Source organism: Aquarana catesbeiana, linkage group LG11 (assembly GCF_042186555.1).
Source record: "Aquarana catesbeiana isolate 2022-GZ linkage group LG11, ASM4218655v1, whole genome shotgun sequence".
In the NCBI taxonomy this organism is placed as follows: domain Eukaryota; kingdom Metazoa; phylum Chordata; class Amphibia; order Anura; family Ranidae; genus Aquarana; species Aquarana catesbeiana.
In genome coordinates this window covers 253,060,644-253,066,643 of record NC_133334.1, presented here as the reverse complement: position 1 = coordinate 253,066,643, position 6,000 = coordinate 253,060,644, and the positions used below count along the sequence as shown (strand labels likewise).

Here is a 6,000-nt window from a genome sequence, read left to right as displayed (position 1 = left end):
TAAGGGAGGACTGTGAGCCTTGATGGAGGGCTGTGAGTCCTGATAAGGGAGGAATGTGAGTCTTGTTGAAGGAGGGCTGTGAGCCCTAAGGGAGGACTGCAAGCCCTGATAAGAGAGGACTGCGAGCCCTGATAAGAGAGGACTGCGAGCCCTGATAAGAGAGGACTGCGAGTCCTGATAAGGGAGGACTGTGAGCTCTGATAAGGAAGGACTGTGAGCCTTGATGGAGGGCTGTGAGTCCTGATAAGGGAGGACTGTGAGCTCTGATAAGGGAGGACTGTGAGCCTTGATGGAGGGCTGTGAGCCCTGATAAGGGAGGACTGTGAGTCCTGATAAGGGAGGACTGTGAGCTCTGATAAGGGAGGACTGCGAGTCCTGATAAGGGAGGACTGTGAGCCCTGATAAGGGAGGACTGTGAGCTCTGATAAGGGAGGACTGCGAGTCCTGATAAGGGAGGACTGTGAGCTCTGATAAGGAAGGACTGTGAGCCTTGATGGAGGGCTGTGAGTCCTGATAAGGGAGGACTGTGAGCTCTGATAAGGGAGGACTGTGAGCCTTGATGGAGGGCTGTGAGCCCTGATAAGGGAGGACTGTGAGTCCTGATAAGGGAGGGCTGTGAGCCCTGATAAGGGAGGACTGTGAGTCCTGATAAGGGAGGACTGTGAGTCCTGATAAGGGAGGACTGTGAGCCCTGATAAGGAAGGACTGTGAGCCTTGATAAAGCGGAGGTCCACCCTAAAAATAAATTTCACATAAGTAGGTTCCTTTTAATGTAAAATAAATCATTTTGTTAAAAAAAAAAAAAATTACTTGCCTGAAAGTGCCTGTTACTAGGCAGACTTCCTAATCTGCCTACTTCCTATTCCGCGGTGGACCTACTTTTCTTCCTGACTCACCGGGCCTCCTGGGAAATGAGTGTCATCATTTCCCAGGAGTCTGTGGGCATTACTGTGTATCGGCGCTATGAGCGCCATTTAACAGCGCATGCGCGAGATCGAGAGGTTACCCAGCATGCACCTCTCTCAGGAAAACAAGGAAGAGAAATCAACTTGGCTTCACATGCCCATAACTAAAATGGAAAGGGCCACAAGATCGGTGACAACATATACTGTAAGTTTTTTAATTGATGACTAAAGAGATCGGGAACGATTGATATCTGTTACTGCTTATATGTTCTAATAATGTTGAGATTGTAAAAAAAAAAAAAAAAAAAAAAAAAAAAGATTATGGCCGGAACACCACTATAAGGAAGGACTGTGAGCCTTGATGGTGGAGGAGGGCTGTGAGCCTTGATGGTGGAGGAGGGCTGTGAGCCCTGAAACGCGTCGCCAACTTCCATGACTACACACTGTAGGTTGCGCTGACCTATTATAGGGCTCAGTTCTATGAAGGAGCCGTGTTGTTTAGTCAAAAGAGGAGGGGCGGGGAGTATTGAGGTCACGTGCCTCCCCTTTTGGCAGCTGCACATTCCCTCACACTGAGCTGTACAGGGAGTCCTGGTTGGTCAAAAGGTCATCACCGGGTTCCAGTTCCACCAATCGCAGCCCAGAAGGGACAAATCAGCTCCTCCGACCCAGGTAACAGACTGCACCATCACCCACAGACGCCGGGGTGGTGGGACTGTACCACGAGATAGCAGATTGCCCATCTGCGCAGCGGACCATACCATTATATGTGGGGAAGTAGACGGGCCATTCGGAGGGAGACGGCTGCAGAGTATGTAGCCATGTATGTCGAAAGAAGAGACGTCACCATGGCTCTCTGGGTCGGGGTCACGGTGGTCGCTCCCCTCTGTCGCCTCCCCCTAGTACAGTGGTACGGCCCAGAGGAAGTATGTGAGAAAGCGCTGGTGGCTGCTGTTTGAGCTGCTATCCGATAGGTGGAGGGGGTGAGGGGCGGGGACATGGTGTCGCCTATTCATTGGGTGATTTCTTAGTCATGACTCAGGAGCGCGCCCGTCCTCGGCGTCCTTTCGTCACGTGTACGTATGCGGTCAGGGCTGCCCGCTCATTGGTCGGTGTGGCTGCTCAGCGAGGTCGAGGGGCGGAGTCTGGGGGAAATAGGAGCGGGGAGGAGAAGGCCGCGGCGGGAGCGAGCGTGGGGCAGCGCCATTTTGTGCAAAAACAAACGGACAGCACCGGGAAGACGTGCAACGGGGACGAGCGCGGAGACCGTCACCGATCAATTCTTGACATTCACCGGGGAGGGAGGAGGCTGCGGGGGGGCCGCTACAGGTGAGGACGGGGCCCTTCACACCACTCAGCCGGGGGCCCCGACACTGCTGCTGTCACCTTCCAACGAGGGGCCCATTGTACACTGAATCGGGCCTGTCCCTGAGCCGGGGTACCGAGGGAGGCCTAAAGACCCCGCCTGGACCCGGTGTTTCCTCACAGGCCCAATCTATGGGGGAGGGGAAACAGATGGTGGCCGGTGTGTCGGGGGAGAGGTACTTTCTTCCGGGAAGAAGGGTTGGTAATGGAGCAGTGCGCCCCATCTGCGGGGGGGGGGGGGAGAGGTGCTCCTGATGGGGGGGCGCAGTGCTCCCATTTTGGAGGAGGGGGGGCAGGTGCTCCTTTTGATTGGGGGGGGTGCAGTGTTCCCCCCCCCTCTTCTGGAGGAGTGGGGAATGGGGGGGGGCAGGGCTCCCCTTTTGGAGGAGGGGGGCAGGTGCTCCTCTTCTGATGGGGGGGCAGGTGCTCCTTCTGATGGGGGGGGGGGTGCAGTGCTCCCCCCTTCTTGGGGAATGGGGGGCAGTGCGCCCCTTCTGGGGGGGGGGTGTAGGTGCTCCTTCTGATGGGGGTAATGGGGGACAGTGCTCCCTTCTGAGAGGGGTAATAGGGGGATAATGACAGTGCGCCTCTTCTGGGGGGGGGCAGTGCTCCCTTCTGAGAGGAATAATGGGGGGGGGGACAGTGCTCCCCTTCTGGAGGGGGGGTAATGGGGGAGCAGTGCTCCCTTCTGAGAGGGGTAATAGGGGGATGACCGTGCCCCTTCTGGAGGATGGTAATGGGGGGCAGTGCTCCCTTCTGAGGGGTAATAGGGGGATGATGACAGTGCTCCCCTTCTGGAGGGGGGGTTAATGGGGGGGGCAGTGCTCCTCTTCTGAATGGAGGGGAGCAGTGCTCCCTTCTGAGAGGGGTAATAGGGGGATGATGACAGTGTTCCCCTTCTGGAGGGGGGTTAATGGGGGGCAGGGCTCCCTTCTGAGAGGGGTAATAGGGGGATGACGACAGTGCTCCCCCTTCTGGAGGGGGGGTAATGGGGGGCAGTGCTCCCCTTCTGAATGGAGGGGGGCAGTGCTCCCTTCTGAGAGGGGTAATAGGGGGATGATGACAGTGCTCCCCTTCTGGAGGGGGGGTAATGGGGGGCAGTGCTCCCTTCTGAAAGGGGTAATAGGGGGATGACGGGAGTTCTCCCCTTCTTGGAGGGGGGGTAATGGGGGTCAGTGCTCTCCTGATGGAGGGGGGCAGGTGCTCCTCTTCTGGGGGGGACAGTGCTCCCCTTCTGAAGTGGGGTAATGGGGGTCAGTGCTCTCCTGATGGAGGGCCGGTCAGTGCTCTCCTGATGGAGGGGGGGCAGGTGCTCCTCTTCTGATGGAGGGGAGTGCGACAGTGCTCCCCTTCTGGGGGGGGGGTAATGGGGGCAGTGCTCCCCTTCTGGGGGGGGGGGGGGGGAGGTGACCAGAGGAAGAGTTCTCTTTAGAGGGAGTGGGGTGACAGGAGGAGGGGGTGATGAGAAGAGGTTGTCTAATTTGGGGTGAGGGGTAATAGGAGGAGGAGCTGCTTGCTTAAGGTGGGGGGAGGGGGTGCTGATAGACAGAGGCACTTTATTACAAAGTGGGTGGGGGGTGACAGATGTTGGTTGACAAGTTTGTGGGTCTCCGGCCATAACCCCCAGTTCACATTTAGGTGGAGGGAGGAAGTGTCCCAGTTGGAGGATCTCACTGGTTTTATGTCAGGGCAGAACACATAGTACAGTGAGGATGGCTCTTCCTGTCCTGGTGACAACCCCCCCCCTTTTTTTTTTTTTTTTGTACAGGTGTCACAGGGACAGGAAGTGAGGGGTTCTTCCCTGGCTGGGTCACGGACAACTTGAAAATTTTCAGCTCCGACTAAAGTGAATGGGGGGGGGGGGGGGGGGGGAGAACATTTTGCTGATGGTCATCTTTCCCCCTGGTAGGATCATGGTCACCCCTGGCCCCAGTATTGTAAAGTGCTGATTGGATGCTGTGATGTGCTGGAGGAAGGGTCGCTGGCCTTGTCTTTAAAAGCATTGAGTTGTGTCTTCCTTAGGGTGAATGGATGGGGTGCTACACTGGGCCTTCCTCTGCAGACTGTATGCTGTGTGTGGCTCCTCCCCTGGAGGCGGATCTGATCCTCTGCAGACTGTGCGCTGTGTGGCTCCTCCCTGGAGGCAGAGCTGATCCTCTGCAGACTGTGCGCTGTGTGGCTCCTCCCTGGAGGAGGAGCTGATCCTCTGCACGCTGTGTGTGGCTCCTCCCTGGAGGAGGAGCTGATCCTCTGCACGCTGTGTGTGGCTCCTCCCTGGAGGAGGAGCTGATCCTCTGCATGCTGTGTGTGGCTCCTCCCTGGAGGAGGAGCTGATCCTCTGCATGCTGTGTGTGGCTCCTCCCTGGAGGAGGAGCTGATCCTCTGCATGCTGTGTGTGGCTCCTCCCTGGAGGAGGAGCTGATCCTCTGCAGACTGCTGTGTGGCTTCTTCCCAGAGGCTGATTCTCTGCAGACCAGGGTGTGTTGGGGTTATGGGTCGTGTGTGTGTGTTGGGGCTTGCTGTATATGTGCGTGTACTGAGGTCGGAGATATATATTTTTCGGGCTCTGTGTTGCGGTCGGGGCTGGCTTTGTGCGTGTGTTGGGGTTGTGTGCTGGAGTCGCGAGTCTGTGTCCGGGCTCACTCTGTATGTGTGCTGGAGTTATGGGTCAGGGCTGGCTGTGTGTGTTGGTCGGGGCTCACTCTGTATGTGCTGGGGTTGTGGCCGGGGCTGTGTGTGTGTTGGGGCCAAGGCTCGCTCTTTGTGCTGGAATTGTGTGTGTGTGTGTGTGTGTGTGTGTGTGTGTGTGTGTGTGTGTGTGGGGTTGTGGGCCGTGGCTAGCTGTGTGTGTGTGTGTGTTGGGGTCGCTCTGTATGTTTGCTGGGGTTGGGGCTCACTCTGTGCGTGTGTTGCGTCGTGGGTCAGGGCGCTGTGCGTGTGTTGGGGTCGTGGGTCAGGGCTGGCTGTGTGTTGGGGTCGTGACTGGCTGTGTGTCTCTCTCGTGGGTAGGGCTGGGAGATTTTCTTAAAAAAAAAAACTCGATTCACGATTTGAATGGAGTGTTTTATTTATTTATTTTTTTGTTTGTTTTTTGGAAACCACGCCGGTCCTGAGGCGCTGCGGGCATGAGCTTTTAGGCGAGGCTTCGGCCTAGTCCGCGGCCTAGCCTAAAAACTCCTTGCTCGCAGCTCTTCAGGCCTGGTGCGGTGTCAGCGCCAGTCCGGAGGCGCTGCGGGCATGAGTTTTTAGGCAAGGCCGCGGCTTCGGCCTAGTCCGTGGCCTCTGGCCGTAGCCGCGGACTAGGCCTAAGCCGCGGCCTCGCCTAAAAACTCAAGCCCGCAGCGCCTCGGGACCGGCGCGGTGGGAAAAAAAAAAATCTAAAAAAATCGATTTGCTTAAATTTTGAATCGATTTGACCTCTCAACTCGATTTCAAGATTTAAATCGTTTTTTTTTTTTTTTCCCAGCCCTACTCGTGGGTTGGGGCTGGCTTTGTGTGTGTTGTTCGGGGCTTGCTCTGTATTTGTGCTGGAGTCGTGGGTCCCGATTGGCTGTGTGTGTTGGGGTTGTGGGCCGGAGGGTTGTGTGTTGGGATTAGGGCTCGCTCTGTATGTTTTGGGTCATGGGCTGGGGTCGCGGCTGTCTGTGTGTTGGGGTCGGGACTCGCTCTGTATCCTGGAGTCGGGTCGGGACTGGCTGTGTGTGTTGGAGTCGTGGGTCGTAGCTGTGTG

The 6,000-nt window shown here is 56.7% G+C and overlaps 1 protein-coding gene across 5 annotated transcripts in view; it reads left to right on the top strand.

Moving 5' to 3' along the window:
- Positions 1–1,552: 1,552 nt before the first annotated feature.
- CNOT1 (CCR4-NOT transcription complex subunit 1) overlaps positions 1,553–6,000 on the top strand; it is a 73,775-nt gene continuing 69,327 nt past the window's right edge. For 4 of the 5 annotated variants that reach the window (XM_073605636.1, XM_073605635.1, XM_073605634.1 and 1 more), the window contains exon 1: positions 2,055–2,234. The gene's annotated coding sequence lies outside the window, so the exon portion shown is untranslated. Of the gene's footprint in view, positions 1,578–2,054; positions 2,235–6,000 lie in introns of those variants that run through there. The other variant, XM_073605633.1, reaches the window with a different exon arrangement.